At 35.2% G+C, this 16,249-nt stretch overlaps 2 long non-coding RNA genes across 2 annotated transcripts; one reads left to right on the top strand and one right to left on the bottom strand.

Moving 5' to 3' along the window:
- Positions 1-1,800: 1,800 nt before the first annotated feature.
- LOC140955337 (uncharacterized) lies at positions 1,801-2,653 on the bottom strand. The gene is made up of 2 exons (XR_012169310.1): positions 2,547-2,653; positions 1,801-2,388 (listed from the first exon to the last, which is right to left on the bottom strand). It is a non-coding gene; the product is annotated as an uncharacterized lncRNA (long non-coding RNA).
- Positions 2,479-15,466, top strand: LOC140955336 (uncharacterized). The gene is made up of 3 exons (XR_012169309.1): positions 2,479-2,613; positions 13,105-13,213; positions 15,274-15,466. It is a non-coding gene; the product is annotated as an uncharacterized lncRNA (long non-coding RNA).
- Positions 15,467-16,249: the final 783 nt, after the last annotated feature.

Raw genomic sequence — 16,249 nt, 5'->3', positions numbered from 1 at the left:
ACCGAGATGTCTCAAGTTATCAACAACTCATCCTATACATATCTCATGTTCATTCCATCATCAATGCATAACCATATCGCATTGCGACTGTTGGTTAATTTCGAAAGTGCACGAATCGTAACAAGTAATAAAGTGATGAGTAGAGTATCGTCCTGCGAGGATTTGTAAAAATTACTACTAATTACCAAAGTCTTTTAAATTATGATCTATTTGAGGAATCAAATGAGATAGTTTATGAAACAAAAATTAATGATTAAAAACAAACAACCAATTGATTAAATATTAATGAATTCAATTGTACTGTATCTAGGATTTCTGACTTACCGTAAGTATGCCTATGTGAACTTTCTCGATTAAATTAATTACTCATAATGTTGATAATCAGGTTTTCCTAATGTAGATATTAATCTCTCTCGAGCATCAATAAATTATTTCAACAAACAAATTTCATATACTCTACAAAAGTTCTGAACTTGTCGAAATTTATTAAATACTGTAAAACCTGTAATGATTACAAAAGTTCCTAAGATATCTCTATCCTATAGATTTCTTAAGGTATTTCAAACAATAGCTACAACAATTATCACTTCTCAATTTCAAATTGAATTCTAAATCATGCAGATGTTGGCCAAACACACACAAGCATTACACATAAAATGAAATACTCAACTTCTTAATGTAATAATTCAATCGAAGAAATTGTTCACATATTCATAGTAAGGTTACATCAAAAATCCCAGAATAAAAGTCTACTCCATAGTTAAATTAAAGAGAAACAAACTTGATACAATGAACATCACTCAAAAACAGAGAATTTTAGTAGAATAGATAGTTGTCCTCCCGGTCTTCAATATTTTTGCCTCTATTCTTTTTGTTCCTATTGGTGCCGCCTCCTCTGTTTTTTTCTTTGCTATGTTGTAGAGTTTCTACGTGTCTCCACTCCTCTGTTTTCAGACCCCCTTTCTCTTCTTTTATATTGTGGCTTTTCTACCCTCGCAGTAATGAGGAAAGTTTCCTTTTCTGCATTGAATTCCTTCCTACCCAGACATTGCAGGCCAGATTTGAGGTAGGAAACTTGTGAATTCAAAGATCTTTATTTCTGGAGAAATTGTAGAGAATCAAATTTTCTTTCCAATGACACTAATCTTGCAATTTTTGGACCTCTAAGCATTGAGATAAGAGCCATAAACCGAAACAATCTTTGCAGTGCAGGAATTTCGGGATGGTTCAATCCTGGTTTTTCAACTCGCTTTTTGGGCTTCAAAACAACAAAACTAAGTTATATGCCCTTCATATGTTTTGTAGACCTTCATCTCAGCTATTTGAAAATGGTGATGAATATCTGGAACTAAGTTGTATAACTTTTTTTGCAGCACATAATGAATCATTGTTCAGTTTTACTGCCAGGCTTTGCCTGTTCAGTAACCTAATATCTGAAAACATATTAATTTCCCACGAGGTCAATAATTCACAACGAGATTCAAAATTCTAATTGTCTTGTGCAACATGTCATAACCCAATTTTTGAACAAATAATAAAAATTAAAATGAGGTTAAGACAACAAATTTTGAAGTTTAGGGATAAAATTATCAGATTTGAGAATAATTTGGTCAGAAATTGAAGAATTAATAAGTTTGGAAATTTATTTAAAATTTGGATTAGTTTAATTAATGAAATTAGAAGAATTAATAAGTTTGTGGACTTAATTAAACTTTGATTTAATTAATTAAATAAATTCAAGGACTTAATTGAAATTAATCAAAAAGGGGAAAAATTAGAAGAATTAATAAGTTTGTGGACTTAATTAAACTTTGATTTGATTAATTAATTCAGGGACTTAATTGAAATTAATACAAGGGTAAAATTAAAAGGGATTTTAATTGAGGTCCAACTATCAAAATTTCCAAAGAAAGCAGGGACCAAAGTGAAAAAGTGCTTCAAACACACAAAAGGCACCGTTTGGAAGCTGTGTTCTTCATCCCTTCCGTTTCGCACGGAGGCAGCCGATTCAACAATAAAATACCAGTGCATCCGATCCTAATTGTGACCATGTCTTCTGCCACGATTGCCACAATCCCGTAGGTGGAGGTGATGGTTTTTTGAAGGTCTCTGACCTTATAAAAGGCAGGACGAAGAAAACACAAAGGAGGAAAGATCGAGAACTAAAAAAAATCAGAGCAGAATTACAGAGTAAAAAAACACAAATTCACCGAGGGGGAAGGGGCCATCAACCAGCAGACCTGGTGCTTAGACCACCATCATCTTCGTCTTGAACAGAGAAGATCGGGCAGAGGAGCAAGGGGAAGGACCAGGGAAGAACAACCCAGAACACAGAGGAAACAGAACCAAGGGGGGAAAGAAGCCAACGTACCCTAGCTTCGCCTTCGTCTTCAGGACACAAAGACAGTGAGCAGACGAATAACAGAGAACAAGAACAAGAAAACAAAGAAAGGAATGACTGGAAACAAGAACAGGGGACGAACAAGCCAAGAAACAGGGGACGAACAAGCCAAGAACCAGAGAAAAACAGAGAGAAAGGGACGAACATAAGCAGAGGAAATCCACCGTGACCAGAACCATTGTTGCTGCTGCCTTCGGTGTATCCAGAGCCAGGTAAGTAAGTTTCTCTTTCACCGCTTTTCATTTTAATTCACTTCCTACTGTACACTCTCAATCATTTCTCTTTATCAGCTAATGCACGCGTGATTTAGTTCGCATTTCTAGTTCGGTCCGGTTTTCACCCAAAAAACTAACCAAACCGATTTATTTATTTATTTTTAACTTAAAACTGAAATCGAACCGAAACCGGTTCAAATCGAGCATTTTCGGTTCGGTTCGGTTAATTGAAAGGAAAAACCAGAAAAAACCGATTTCATCTTGGCCAAACATATTAAGCAGGTTTTCTGAATCAGGAAGCCAAAAAGAACAAGATTCAAACGAAAATTTGAAAAAAATATTTATCACAACATCCATTACAGTAATCGCAACATGAATGGCAAATCAACATTCTTGTAAATAAATATAGAAAATGAATACATAACAGATCTACAAAAATAAAATAAAAAATAAACAGGGACAAAAATTAAAAGATAAAGATTGAAGAGAGGGAGGCTCCAGAGCTGCTATTTGGTTGTAAATCCATGAGCTTAGTCGATTATGCTTAAAGAAAAGGACAAAAAGATTGTGCTTAAAGCCTTAAAGAAAGGTTGAGAGAGATAAGAGATGAAGATGTTGAGGGGTGTTGTGAGAAAAGTTGAGAGATAAGAGATGAAGATGGGGGGCCGTGATGGGGGGTTGTGAGAAAGGTTGAGGGATGAGAGATGAAGATGGGAGGGGGGGCTGTGCTGAGAGATAAAGATTGAGAAACATGGGCGATAAAGGTTGAGAGTGAAGATGAGGGTGAGGGCTGAGTTGAGAGGTAAAGATTGTGAAACATGGGTGGCGGCTAGGGTTTAGAAAGGAGAAAGGGAAAGCTGAAAAGTAGGTATTTATAGTACTATTAATTTTTTTACTTGAACTGGTTCGGTTCGGTTCGGTTTATTCGGTTTCAACTTTTTAAAACTGAAACCGAACCGAACCGGCTTGTTTTTTAATTTTTCTAATCGGTTTGATCGGTTTTTTTTTAGATTCGGTTTTTTCGGTTATTTTTTTTCCGGTTTTCTCGGTTTAATCGATTTTTTGATTTTTTTGCTCACCCCTACGCGTGCTTCATGTTGCCCAGCCGGGTCACTGGCTTGGGCCAGTGACCGGGCTGGGCTGGCTGGGCCTAGCCCACCCATGTGGGCTGGGCTGGGCTGGGCCCAGTTCCCACAAAAACAATCCATGGGCTGGGCTGGGCTGGGCTGGGCCTAGTCCCCACAAAAAAAATTATGCTGGCCCGGCCCAGCCCAGTCCAAAAATAAAAAATAAAATAAAAGACAGAAAAATAAAAATAAAAAAAATATGTATGCATGGAAAAAATAATAATATAAATTTATTGGTTTATTCACTGACGCCACAGTCAGGAATAAAAATACCGATTTAAATTTATATTATTCATGGTATTTTATTTTTATTTAGCAAGAAAAAAAATTATATAAATTTATTGGTTTATTCACTTACGCCAGAGTCAGGAATAAAAATACCGGTTTAAATTTATATTATTCATTGTATTTTATTTTTATTTAACAAAAAAAAAATATGCATGCATAAAATAAATTTATTTTCTTTGTTTATTCACTGACGCCAGAGTCAGGAATAAAAAAATACTGATTTAAATTTGTTTTGTTTGTTATAGCTGCGTAATATTTATCAATGCCAGAGTTGGAAATATTCGTAGTTAAATATTCACTGGCGCTAGAGTTTAGGAATATTATAAGCAAATTTTCGTAGCATAAAATAATAAACATTTAGCAATTTAAGATGAAACTAGCAATGCAGTCTGCCTCAGGTAGGACGTTTAAGGGGTGATAATATCTTTCCTTTTACGTAACCAGTTGTCGCACGTGTGCGGTGTCGCGGCGAAATCGAGTGTTTCCATTTTAATAAAAAAAAATAATGTAAATCTATTTCTATGTGGCAAATATTAGGAAGACAAGAAATTCTTGTCGTTTATTGGTAGAAAAAATGGAATGGGAGTCGCCACCTAGTATTTTGGTCACTAGGAACCCTAACTGCTCTCAAAGATCGGGTACGGGGACTGGTTGCGTAAAGGAAAGGTATTATCACCCCAAATACGCCTTACCTAAGGTAAGCTACATCATTTGATTGTCTGATGAAAACTAAGGTGTTATTGTACTTCTAGTTGTTGGTCTGTCTATGGTTCAAGAAAAATCCTCCTCGGTAAAAAGGTCTTTATCTTATCGGGTAAAATCCTAACCGTTCTAACATCTATACCAAAACTTTATTAATAATGTTAGGAATACGTTTTACGTATAAATTCGTAATCCCAAATACTAAAAGAAAACAAAAAGATTTTTTTAGAATTTTTGAAATATTGGCCTAGTTCTTATGGCTTGAATAAACTGGTTATTAAAGCCAAAATGTATGCTAATACATATATTGTCTTGAAATTTCCTTTCTTGTGTGAAAATATGATGTTATAATATATATATATATATATATATATATATTGGAGAGACTAGGCTGTATTTTAAAACAAAAACATTTTTTTTATGTAAATACATATATTTGTTTTTATGCTTTGACGAAAATCGGGTATTTTTAATACTGGGTTTGTATCCTTACGGTATAAAAATACAACCCAATATTAATCCACCTTAATAAAAATATGCAGGAAAAATAAACAATATTTTTAAGGACTTTTGGAATTTTCTTTTTTGAAAGCAAAAACATTTTTTTATTTTGAAAATATTTGATGTTTTGACGAAAACCGGGTATTTTAATACTGAATTTGTATCTCTACGGTATAGACATACAAACCATTATTAAGCCATTTTGACAAAAAACTATGCGGGAAAATCAACAATATTTTTCAAAGATTTTTCAAAATATATTTTTTATATATATACACACAATATATACGCACATATATATTATAATATATTATAATTTATAATTTATAATATAATATATTAAGTGGGTGGGGCCGGCCCAAATAAATGGGCCGGACTTAGCCCAGCAAAAAAAGTAGGGCCGACCTCGGCCCAAAAGGAAATTGGGCCGATCTCGGCCCAACTGAAAAATCCCTCCTTAGTCTAGGCCCGACCCGGCACAGACTGCAGGGCTGGGCCAGAACCATTCTGGCCCGCCCCAAAAATATTTCTGGGCCAGAACCCGTCTGGCCCAAAGAAAAAAAAAAACAACGCTGGGCCAGCATCAGCCTGGCCCAGCAAACTGAACGGGGGGGATTATTTTCCCTCCCTGCCTCCTGCATGCAGAAACGATTCTGCATGCAGGAGGAAACCTTGTGCAGCGAAGGAAAAAAAATGCAGGGGGGAAGAAAGCGTACCTGGCGCGGAGGAGACAGTCGCGAGTGGAGGCCGGTGGTGATGTCGTGGCTCACGGACGGCGGCTCCAAGTTGCGGTGCTGCTGTTCCAAACGGTTCGGTCCGCTCTCTCTCTCCTCCCTTCTCCTTGTTCTCGGTTCTTTTTTTTCTTTTTCTTCTCGATTTGTTCCAGTATTCCCTTTCCTTTGTCTCGTTCATTCTCTCTCTTCTCCTCTCTCTCCTCCCTTCTCGGTTTTTTTTTGTTTTCCAGTCGTCTCTCTCTCCTCTCTTTTTTCGTCCCTTCTTTCTTCTTTTTGTTCTCTATTTATAGAAGCGAAAAGGCGCTGGGCCCTTCATTAGTGCGCATAGGGAGCGGGTTTCGTGCTGGCTGGTCGGCCCCCACCCGCGACAGCAAGGCGCCGCTCCCTTGCTTTCGGCAGGGCGAGCGGCCGGTCGGCCAGTGGCTTCGGTTGGTGGTCCAGAGCATGGGGCTTCGGGTTGGTGGGCGCGAGGAGAGCAAGTGGCAGGTTTAAGGAAGAAAAACATTTCTCTCTTCCTGTTGCAGTTTCGGGGGGGAAGAAGAAAGGGGAACATTGCCGTTCAAAACGGCACCGTTCGGTCTTTTTTTTTTTATGTATGAAACGGCGTCGTTTTGGAGAAAACACGTCGTTTCATTTAAAAATGGCGCCAGAACACGCCAAATTTCAAATCAGCCCTCAATTATCTTTTGTTCATTTCAATTGCGACCCTGCCAATTTCGGTCCCCGCCCCCATAGTTGGCCGCGTTTTTCACTTTGGTCCTTGGCCTCTGATTTATGCAATTGAGCCCTCAATTGTTCAATAAACTTTCAATTTCTTCAATTAGGCCCCTGAATCAATTCAAGACAGCCCCCTCTATCTTCGCGCCTTTTCTAATTTGGTCCCTGGATTCGGATTTTCTCAATTAAGTCCCTAATTGGCCATTAAACTTCAATATTTATGCAATTAAGCCCCTGATTTGACCTAAAAAATATATTTTGGCCCTAGAACTTAAATTTCTTCTAATTAAAGCCCAAATTGACTTAAAAATAAATTTTTCTTGCAATCAAATCCCCTATAAATTCAATTAAAAATCCAATTAAGTCCATAAACATCCAAATTTGGACTTTCCTCCTCAAACTTCCAATTTCTTATCCAACAGGGCTCTCATCATTCAAAAATATACTGTCAAAAAATCCATCTTTGTATTTTTAACCTCCTTGACCAATTTTTCTGACCATTTTCTAAGCGCTTCTGCCTCCTGTTATTTTTCTAACCTCTTTTGGCTATTTATTTTATTTATTTTTGTGGAGACCCGAAAATGGGTTACAACACCAGTCCCGAATCATAAAATCTCTGTTGACCAGTTAGGGTTCCTAGTGTCGATACACGACGTCGGGCGACGGCTCCGCTCATTTTTGTTTATTTAACAAAAAGATTTTTTTTATTTTTATTGGGGAAATGAAAATTTTATTGGAGTCGCCATCTAGTAATTTGAGGGAACTAGAAATCCCAAATTAAACACTGGTCCCAGAGATTCAGGTACTGGGTTAGTTATGATTAAGGGAAGGTAGACACCACCCTTAAAACATCCTTTCAAAAGAAAGGTTACCCTTACTTGTGTGTTTTTTTTATTTGATTTAAATGCTATTATATTTTGAGCTTATTTGCAATTTTGTTTTTTTTTTAAAAATAGTTAACGTCGGTCCCTAAAATTTGGAGACACGTTAAAAATGACATCAGTCCCTAAAAATAGGAGACTCGTCTAAAATATTGACGTTTAACCCTAAAAAGGAGAAGTACGTCTGAATTACCAAAAAAACTATAGACATAATCCATATTTGGTATTTAAATTTTTGACATCGGTCCTTTTATGAAAAAGAGACGTGTCGATAAAATATTCGTTTATAAAATAAAACTATTTTGATATCGTTGAGATATGGGTATAACTATATTTGAAAATTGGGCTTTGGACCCACGAATGATGACATAATAGGATGGGTGTTGGACCCGCGTTGTTATTTTTTATTATTATTTTTTTGTTTTACAACATGCAAGAAAATTTATATACAAAATAAAAAAATATTAGCAATCTAAATAAAATTACATGAGTGACACAGTATAGGTAAAAGACTGAAATACCCTCGGATTTATCAGAAATTTACGAAAATGCCACTGGCGGCGCGTGTGGCTCACGCGCGGCTACTGTTGGTGGCGACGAGATTTTCAGTCGAGATTTCTGGCAAACCGATGGTCGATTCTGGTAGATCTGAGGTCGAGGATGCTGTTGGTGGTGGTCTTGACGGTCGTTGATGGCTGACGAGGGAGAATCGTCCACTTGAAGCTTCGGTGGCCGGCGAGAATCGCGGCCTTTTTCCGGCCAGATGAGGAGGCGAAAACGGTTAAAACCGCTGGGGTTTTGTTTTAAAACAGGGTAGATACCTTTCTGTGGTGGTGCGGAGACTTTATATGGCCGGAAAGTGGAGATCGGAGGAGAGAGAGAGAGTCGCCGGCGAGAGGAGAGAGATGCTCCGAGATTTGCTAAGGTGCGGACGCGTGTATGGTGTACCGGTGCCGCTGAAGGATGTTAACCGTTGGATCGTGGATGAAACGCTATGATTGGCTAGATCAGCAGGTTGATCGGACGGACCAGATTGTCTGGTTTTTGATTTTGTGTGGCGCGGCGCACCGAAATCTCGGTGCACCGGATGACGTGGCGCAACGGGATTAAATCCTGGAATATGTTAACGGCTGAGATGTGTTGGGATATGTTTGGTATTTTTAAATTGTTTTTTTTTAAAGACAATATCCTACTCTCCTGAAGAAAAACTAAAAATTTTAGGAATAGTATCAATCGATTCTTTCTTTTTTTTTTTCTTTTCTCTTCCTCCTCCTCCCTTTTTTTTCTGCCCCCCTCTCGTGGCTATTTATAGGCCACGGGACAACAACCATAATTTATTTTTATTATATATAATAAGAAATAATGCACACAACTACCATAATTTTGTTTTATTATATATATAAATATTTATATGGGTAAAAACTAAAAATTCAAATCAGTATTAGAAAAATCTCATTTCAACCGCCAAAAAATGGAATACCAAAAAAAACATTTGATGGGTATCGACCCGATGAACCGGGTTTTGGTCGAAAATGACGGTTTTGACCCGAGACAGCCCGAAACTTATTTTTTACCCTGGTCGACATGGTTTGAATGAAGAGATGCGGTTGACTCGAGAGAGAAAAAATATTTTTGAATTTTCAAATTTTTTTCTTAATGTTTTTTTGGATTTTTTTGAAAATATATAAAAAACATGGGTCAAAAATTGGGTAGCAACACCTAGTGACCATAACATTAGGTGGCGACTCCTTAAACAAAGAATATTCCCATCAAAGAACAGGATGCCAAAAATCTGTTCTTTCCAAAGATTTAATGAAATTTTTAAGGCCATCGCGATGTCAGGTGCAACGCAACATATCCAAAATATTTAAAAATCAAGCATGAATAGTAAAAAATATACATGCTAAAAATTCCCTTATTATTAATCATAATATATTGCAAATCCAGGGATTCATTTCAAATATATAATTTACAACACAAACTAATAGTAATAAACTTGATTAATAACATTAATATTACAAGCATAAAATTCTAAAGGTCTCTAAGATTAAGATAAAGGAACACTAACATCGTTCCTGTCATATAATTATCTAAAGAAAATACAACAACATCCATTTCATCCCAGGTTCACACAGAAGAAATAAAGATGCTAACCCTAAGTTATACAAAAGAATTGGAAATGCTAATTCCCTAATTCATACAAAGAAACTAGACACCTAGGACACTACTCCTACAGGAATGAGAAAGACTTAGAACATCAAAATAAGAGAATAATTTTATTAAATAAATAAAATACAACCAGATAATGGAGGGTCACTACTACATGTAACTACGCATATGTGTACCCACTTGATAGGGCATAATCATAGTTAATCCGCAAAAGAAGATCCTTTACTACATCTAACACCTATCCTTCCATAATCTACTTATGGTTTTCTTTTCGATTATCACACATTAACTTTTGTATAATTTACCCTTTTTCTTTCGCCCCAAATTCTAAGGCAGTCACTGCCAACACTAATAACTCCTATTAGTGTCATTAGTCACCCTTACTTGGATAAACTAATCAATTCCTTAGCAATGCCGACACCAACTTAATTGATCAATGCCATTGAGCTATTTTCAACCCGAAATAGTCAATCAATTACTCTCCATCACAATTGGAGATGTTTCCAAAAATGTTGATGCCAAGTTCTCTTTGACACCATTAACTTCCTCCTTATGAAGTTAATCAAGTTAGTATGGGCTTGTCGATACAAACATTATTCATCAGTATCATTAACTATTAGTGATACAAATAGTTAATTAAGTTCAATATTCACTATATTTTCATCAAGATTATGTCAGTGTTAACAATATTTGTTAACATCATTAGTTGCCCCTATTCGAGGTCGGCTAATCAAGTCCATAGGCTGTCTTTTCTTTATATAAACATAATATAGACCGATATCTGAACTCCAAATCCCAAAAGACTACGAACAAAATTCAAATTTTCAAATCCATGTTCGTTTCACTGTATCTTTCCTTTCTTTAGTCATATTCACCAGGTGGAAATATTTATATAATAATATTATTTCTCTATTTGTAGGTAATATTCGCATAGAATTAGTATTTGTTTCCCTGCCTGTAGGCAACATTCACATAGAATTAGTATTTGTTTCCCTGCTCATTGGCAACATTCACATTGTGTAAACCCCCGTAAATAAAAATAAATAAATAATAATAATAATAATAATAATAATAATAATATATTTGTTTCCCTGCTCATAGGCAACATTCACATTGTGTAAACCCCCGTAAATAAAAATAAATAAATAATAATAATAATAATAATAATAATAATAAATAGAAAAAAAAAAACAAACAAACAAACAAACAACACATAGGATCGAAGTAATGACGTTTCGATGAGTAATGGATTTTCAGTATGAAAGAAATGAATAAATAGTAGGAAATGACAATAAATGTGTCGTGTGAGAGAGAGAATGATCTCCATAAACAAATTTAAAGGTATTGTTGAAGTCAAAAAGAGAGTCATGATTTTTAGTTTAAAACTTGTAACGTTGGCGAAACCAATGACAAGTTTCAATGGATAAAAGAATAAGAAAAAAAACCAGAAGATATGTAAACCCCGGTCAAAACACGTATTTTGACAAATTAATGATAAATGTGGTAATATTGAATTTATTAAGTATAAATTAAGGGGAAATGTCATGAGGATCTAAGTAAATAAATTAATGCATGAAATTCAGATTTTACGGTATCAATGATATATCTCAATCCGACCGTTGGATTGGGCTGAAATTTTATAAGAAATCTGCAAACATATTGTTTTATATTAGGTTCAAATTTCATGTTAATCGGAGTTTGGAAAGGATTTATGAGAGTACTGAAAATCGGGTAAATTGAAGAAGATGACACAAGGGGCATTAATAAGGGCATTTTTTTAATTTTATCAAAACAAATACTCTCCTCTCCTCTCTTTAAAAACAGAGCACGTCCTCTGCAAATGGAAAAAACAGGAGGGAGACCATTTGTTTTGTCCCATTTTCTTCATTTTCTCTTCATTTCTTCAAGCTAAATCAAAAGGGAGTGCTCTTAGGAGGATTATATCCAAGAAAACAAATTAAATGACAACTTAGAGAGTTATAGAGCTTGAGAGAAACAAAGAGAAGAAACTGGAAATTGGAAAGAGAGGAGGAACATGATTTTTGTAAATTTTTGCAAGATTTCATTGAAAATAAGTTTAAGTATCAAAGGTAAGCAACATGCCCTTTAGTAATTTTGTTTTTCTCTCTTGTTCTTGCATGAGGAGAAGAAAACCTCCAAGTTTAAAATCCTAGGGTTCATGTAAATATTTGGGGGGAGTAATTTTTCATGTGAATTTTGAGATTAATTGCATGATAATGGCTTGATTTACTGAAAAATAGAAGGAATAAATTGATTTGAAACTATGGGTTTTGGGATTGCAACTGGGCAGGCACTTCAGTAGCCATAGTTTGACTTTCCACCGTTGGATTAGATTGATTTTTGGATATGTTGTTATACTCAATATCACCTACATTCTTATCGGAGGGACTGTAAATATTAGACTTTGTTTGAGGGCTGTCATTGGAGGAACATTTCTGGAAAATCACCCTTCAAGACAGCATTGTTTTTCAACCGTTATATCATCGTTTAATCGTTGGATTGGTCTGGATTTTGGATATGTTGTTCATCCAGATGTTATATAAATTCTGAACGGTTTAGATCGGAAAACAACACTCCTACCAGAAATTGTCCTTCCTAAACAGCAGGTCTCCAAATTTCAGGTCAGTCTGGTATTGTTCTGATATCGGGAGTTTTAACCGTTGGATGTATGTTAATTTTGGATATGTTACTCTAATGATGATGATGTATAATTCCACCATTTGGATTTATTGAATTCTAAATTTATATAATGATAATTTAAGTTTGGTTTGAGAAATATTGAATGAGAATATGAGGTTTAGCATAAAAAGTATATTTTGGGACTAAGGATAATGGCAATGGGTTTAATGATGATGGTGGTGTTTGTGTTATGTTTGAGTCATGTTTGGTGTGTTGATAAGTGATGGTATAGTTAAATTCTATAAAGAATAGTGATTGACTAATACTTTGGTTGTATTAGAATGGGAAATCATATTGTAAGTTGAATTATGATATAAGGAATCATTTTAAGTGTGCTTTTGGAAATATTTGGCATGTGTAGTCATTGATGAAATTTAAGTTAAATTACATTGTTTGGTGATAGATTAAATGTCTTGGGACAAAATAAAATCGGTGACGAAAAGTCATGCCCTTTGGACATTGAAGATCATTGATGAAGAATTGAATTAAATGGGCGTTTAATGTTAGTGTAAATAAATTCTAATGTAAATGCATTTAAATGACATGTAAGAAAATAAAACACATTCATGGAAATTGTTTACGGAAGTATTTGATTTTGTGAATTTATGAATATTATGAATAAATCAGGAAGATTCAATAATGATTCAGGATGTTATATTTAAAATGTAGGAGAAGCATTCACTCGACTTCTCAGGAGCTCGTATAGTAGGAGCTTAAGGAGGGACTGCAGGAGGGGCACAACAACAACAACAAAGAGCAAGTTGAGCTTCTGCAGCTGGTAGGTGTTCTATACCTACACTTTTTATGTAGCGTTAATTTACTAACTTATTAAATTCTTGGTCTTCGTGTCTATGGGTGAAACCACAAAGAGTGAGGATAAAGTGAAATAAATGAGAAATTAAAAATGGATTTGAGTACTTGACTGGGTTAAGAATATGAATTACACTAATAGACTTCGTTGATGATCATTTCTCGAACTTGATTAGCCAGTCCCGAATGCGGAGGCTAATGATGTTAGTAAGGTTTACTAACATCGGCATAATCATCCTTAAAAACGAGGGATACTGAACTTGATTAACTATTCGGGTGAGAATAGTTAATGATATTGCTGGTGCTGTCAATATCGGCAATCACACAAAACTTGATTAGCCGGTCCCGAATGCGGAGGCTAATGATGTTAGTAAGGTTTACTAACATCGGCATAATCATCCATCGACATAATCATCCCTGAAAATGAGGGATATTGAATTTGATTAACTATTCGGGTGAGAATAGTTAATGCTATCGACCGGTGTTGTCGATATCGGCAATTACATGAAACTTGACTAGCTATTCCTGAAGTGAAAACTAATGATGTCAAGAATCTTGACATCAACATTTCCGGAAATATTCCAAGATATTATGGAAAGAAAAATCTGATTGGCTATTTCATGTAGAAATAGTCGATAACATCAATCAGTGGTATTAATTTTGACATTTACAATGAACTTGATTAGCCGATCCTGATATGGGAGACTAATAACACTAATGGAAATTTATTAGTGTCAGCATTCCCTTCCAAGTTTTAGGGGAGAGGTATTATAATGATATTTCCTATAGGGAATAATTAAAAATATTAATGAAATGGGGATTGACATCTTGATAGGATTATTCATTCGGCCTTAAAGAGGCGGATATTGATTGGAAATTATGGAATAAGATGGGCGAAGGAACTAGTTACCCTGTGATGGGCTAGTGGCATTTGTTTTGTTTTCTAATAACCGGAATATATACAACTTGAGTTAAAACTTACTTGTGTTGGTGTTAATATTGTTAGGATGACTGACTTGTCAGATTATAAATGGAATGTTGGATGATACCTAATTGTTAAACAAAAATGGTAATTTGTGTTTATGTTATGGATTATTGAAGAAGAAAAAAAGAGAAACCGATGAAGATCTCATTCTTGTGAAGGATGGAGGCAAATATCGTATCATTTGGGACGTGAGAATAGAAGTTCATTAACCATAGTAAGTTTTATACACTTAAGGAATGCAATGCTATATTTATGTGTGTGTGTGTGTGTGTGAGAGATGTATTTTGAATTAATTAATGAATTGTAATTGATATAATTTGAGAATCATGTCCTGCGCACATGGAGGATGTGAAAGAAATTATGACTAATAATGTAAATATGTTGTATTAAGGTTTCGTGTTGTTGCTGGCATGATAAGAATTTGGTGATAATTATAATAGTGTAATAAAATGCCAATAATAGTGATAGATAATGAAATTTGGCCTTAACTATAGTGGTCAAATGGGATTAGGTTGATGAATTAAATAGAATGATGTATGTATGGTATTCACATTATTTGAAGATGGATCGGATGTGAATATTGTGAAAATGATGGCAGGTTCCATGATAATGAGAGATTTTACTAAAAATCTAAAGAAACATTGGAATGTGTCGAAATGGGCACAAGAAATATGTAGGTTGAATGTATTTATAAACTAAAATTGGACCGAAATCATGACAAGTTGACAACTTATATGGAAAAGCTATAATGGGTATAATAGATGTTGGGATTGAAATTGATATAAAGAGATGGAGTAAGAGGGATAGAAATCACATGGTAGATATTATAATGAATTAAATGCGCTCATGAGGTGAAACAAGACACAAAATGAAAATGTTAAATGATTCTAGGAAGGATGGATAAAGACGTAATAATGGAAGGATAAATGAGAATTTCAAGGAACTATGGTTGCATATCGTTGAATATATATTTAATTACCTGTTCATGTATTGTGTGATTTTCCTTTTATGCTATATTTATTATATATATTATGAAATTGCAGGTCCTTCAGATTCATGCCAGGAGTAGCGTTTTAGGTCCTCTAGTCTCCTTTTGTATGATTGAATAAGAAGATGAACATTAATGTATTTTGTCTTTAAGGAACTAAATGACTTAATATGTAATAGTACTCCTTTTACATTAAGTGTCGGGACATAAAAATGTATTATTCTGTATTTGTAATCTTGGTTTGTTTACTTGCAATTATTATGAATTATGTGTGTTAATGGTAGGTAAAGAAATGAGCATGCGAAATGTGAGGCATGTACCATGAATGATGTGTTGTTGAGGTTTTACATGATTATGATATGATTGAGAAATGAGTATAACTGTACAGAATGATTGTCGATAACTTGGGACCTCCATGTATAAAGGAAACTCTGCCGAAATTCAGTAGAAATTTTGGCAAGTCTCAGATAAGTTCGGTGGATGAAAGTAACTAGGCTCTGATACCAAATGTAACACCCCACCTCACTAGCAAGATATTGTCCGCTTTAGGCCTCCCAGTCCACCCAAATCCAAGGCTTCCACCTAGGTCCCCCTCACGGTTTTGTTCTTGGTAGCCACGCATGACCCTAAAACGCGTCTTACTAGTCAAGATGAGCATGCACTTATAAAGCCCTAGCTCTGGACGCTCGCTTCTGATGTAAGATCTTACACATTGTAATAACATTCTTGCTCATTGGCAACGTTCACGCAATAATAATATTTCTTCTACTTGTTGGTAACTTTCATGCAACAATATTTATACTACCCGTAGGCAATGTTCACATAGGCCATATTTCTCATGATACACAGTAGTACAAAATACGCATAATGTCTATCACATACTAGCTTTACAAGAATTTAAACATTTTAAAGAAGCAAGAGGACAACCCTTACCTTGAACTCCTATTGTACTTGCACGTGAGAAGTCGGGTCCCACTCTCTATGCTTCTCCTACATTCAAGTATAACATTAATTAGTACTTAAAAGTGTAT

This window comes from Populus alba, chromosome 3 (assembly GCF_005239225.2).
Source record: "Populus alba chromosome 3, ASM523922v2, whole genome shotgun sequence".
NCBI lineage: Eukaryota > Viridiplantae > Streptophyta > Magnoliopsida > Malpighiales > Salicaceae > Populus > Populus alba.
The sequence above is the reverse complement of the archived record's forward strand: the minus strand, read 5'-3'. Positions and strand labels throughout refer to the sequence as shown.